We start from the raw sequence: 3,387 nt of genomic DNA, 5'->3' as shown, positions 1-3,387 counted from the left end.
AGGGAGTGTGCTTTGTACATGATAATAACATCTATTTGTGCATATGTTCAAATTTTAACTCAGGACCTTCCTCTGTGTTTCCCTTCTGAGAATATACCCTCACCAATTGCCCAGTGCTTAGAGCCAAAAAAAAAAAAAAAAGTAGCAGTCTTTGTAGATACCTCCCTCTCGACTTTTCCCATTCAATATGTTACCTAATTCTATCAATATCACCTCACACCTACTGAGTCCATCCACTTCTCTGTTTCCACTGCTCCAGACTTTTCATACCTGGACTTCTGCAAAGATTTTCTGTTGATTTTTTTCCCTTAATTCTCTCTTACCTTCCTTCCCACCACTCCCCAAAATAGCCTCGACTTTGCGGAGAAATCTTTTCAAAATATTGATTTGATCACTTATCTCTCAGTTTAAAATCTTTAAATAATTTCTCTCTTTTTTTTTTTTTTTGTACAAAGACCAAACTCCCTAGCATTATTTAGGTTAAGCAAACTTAGCAAAAATCTCTCCAAAATTCAATGATTTAAAGATGAAAGTTTGTCTCTCTCTCTAATGTAACAATCCAGGACAAGGTCTCCAGGTTGGCAGAGTATCATGTGTAAGATGTCATTGAGCATCCCAGTCTGACGTGGTAAAACCTCTTTGACCACACACTTTCTAGCATCACACTCCTCTCACTATTAGAGCTCACAGAATGGAGAATGAGCCTGTGGAGGAAACATACCTACTGCCTTGAAATCCTGTCTAGGTTATGGTGACATCACTTATACTCATGTTTCATTGGAGAGAAACCAGTCACATGGCCACACTGAATGCAAAGGAGACTGGCAAATGTAGTCTCTGGCTGGGCAGTTGCATGCTGTTACTCAAAGGGGGAACAGATTCTGATGGACAGTTAGTCATCTCTGGCGCACCTTCTTCCCAGCTTCATCTTCTACCATCTTCAGCCTTGCTCTTGATTCCAGCCACAACTTTACATTTGCATGTGAACACCTTATCTGCACCCAGTTATCTTCTTCTCATACTGCAGGTGTCAAGTCAGATGGTACTTGTTCAGGAAAGTCATTCCTTACCCGCAGGTGAGGTTAGGTCCCATTGTACAGCATGTGGTACAGACTCCTTTCCCTCATAGCACTTACCACAGTTTTAATTTCTACATTTTACTCATGATTATTCATTATATTTCTTTGTCACTGGATTTTAAGTTCCTCAGAAGCAGAGGTCTTGCTCACCTTTGCACACCATGGTGTCCCTTCCTAGCACAGTAACTGACTAGATACATGGTAACTTATTGTTTCTATGTTGTCTTTGAGTTTTTCTTAGTAGTTTTGCCACATGATACTGTGTTATTCTTTGGAGCATTTTCCTTATGTTATCTTTTACTGCAACCTACACTCATTCATTCAATAAATGTATGTGCTATGCTAGACAATGCAGTGCATAGTAAGTGTGATGAGAAATGGAACCATGTGGTCTTTGATCTAAAAGTTTTTATTATGTAGTTAGGGAAAGGGCACAAAAAGTCCTTGAGTATAAAATAACTGAAAAAAGGTGTTGCTGAGTAGTATAGGATTAAGCACTGAATGAGTAATATTGACACAAAGTATTATGTAATCTAAGAAGAAGTCAGCTGAGTGAGGCCTGCTGTGCTGGTGGAAAGTTTTCTAGAGGAAGTAAGGGGTGGAGCTGGACCTTCACCTGTAGGTGCAGTAGCAGTGCCCAGACATTTTGAATATATAAGAGACTTTGGAGATGCCAGTTAAACACCTAAACTGGAGTTGGAGCTAGTCTGATATTCCCCAATAAGTCTGAACAGGAAAGTCCTTTGGGAATATCCTCTGACCTTGCATGACCTCTTCTAGGAAGCAGCTTAGCATTTGAACTAAAGACAGGCATTGCCAATTGTCCTGGCCTGTGTCCAATCAATTGTGTGTAAAATGGTTAGCATCCTGTGCTGTGTAACCAGCAGTGTACTGTCTTGGCCTACAGTGGGGTATAAAAATCACACTTTAGTTGATTTGTTAAACTTGGCCAAAGGCTGTAGGTAAAAGGAACTTTCATCAATATAAAAAGTCTGAACATTTCAGACAAATCTGGAAAAAGATTTGTGGCCATTGAAACTGCTAGATGGTGAAATAAAAAAAAAAAATACAATATTCAGATGGGGAAAACACAGAGGTGTTGGCAAACTGAAGGATATTCCCAAAACACTAGAAAAAATAAAGATCTCACCCCATCAAACCAAAATTAAGCAAATGGATAAGTAATTTTGCCTCTGAATAAAGGCAAATTGTAGCAATCTTTGATTGCATCCCCTGCATTCCCCAACTCCCCTGACTCTCCCTGCCAAGTCCACCTGCCCTGTTAGAGGCTGGAAATGCCAGGCACAGCCCACTGGGAAAACTGGCAGCTATAGCAAGACAGGCAACCAATGCTGACCAACTGGGGCCCGAGTGGAAGGAGGCTTTGGGCTAATGCTTTCCTACTAAAAGAAATAGAGACTCAAAAGAAATCACCTCTTTTTCCTTCACTGGGTCGGTAGTGCCTGCCTGTGACTCGTGGAACTATTGCAGCTGAATTGAGATCATGAGGGGTGACAATGCTGAAGATAGGGAGAAATTCAGATGAAAAAATAACAATCGCATCACTAAGCCATGGTTATGTGACTGACTCATCTAGCCCTGTCTGGCACCCTATTATATGAAATTACAAATACCCTTATAATTTATGTCATTTGACCTGTGTGTTCTATTACCTGCAGCCCAAAACATCTTATGTGATAGAATATTTAATCAAGTGAGATATCAAATTCATTTAGATTAAAATAAAAGGTAGCATAAGAATCAAAGTAAGGATTTTTAACCTGATTTACAAAATTATTTCTTTCCCATTATATTTGCTTGTACACAAAATTAAATCTATCCAGGTAATATAGTGCCAAAACATCAGAGACCAACAAATATCAATCACAGTTTTCCTTATGTATTTGAGCAACTGAAGTATACATTCCTATTGAATTTCAGTTTGCAGCATTCCGAAATTGATTCATCAATTTTCTTTATGTGATACATTAAAAGATACTTTTCAGTCCTCTAGAAATGTAGTTGAAATGTCATGTCCTTTTCACTTTGAGTGTAGAAATTTGGATTTGTTGACCTGGTAAAAAAATGTTCCCATCCACAAAACCTGCCAATAATGACAAAATGAGCCAAAGAGAGCATTTGTCACAATTTATCTATAAAGGATATTCTTTATACAATTTGAAAAGGAATCAAAATTACAAATGCAAAATTGAGCATAGGGCCTTGTAAGACCAAATTCAAGTGAGAGACCCTGATGTTTTAACTTCATTAGTTTCAGGGTACAACTATCTCTGATAATCAGATTTTA

The sequence above is a fragment of the Piliocolobus tephrosceles genome, chromosome 3 (assembly GCF_002776525.5).
Source record: "Piliocolobus tephrosceles isolate RC106 chromosome 3, ASM277652v3, whole genome shotgun sequence".
In the NCBI taxonomy this organism is placed as follows: Eukaryota; Metazoa; Chordata; class Mammalia; order Primates; family Cercopithecidae; genus Piliocolobus; species Piliocolobus tephrosceles.
The sequence above is the reverse complement of the archived record's forward strand: the minus strand, read 5'-3'. Positions refer to the sequence as shown.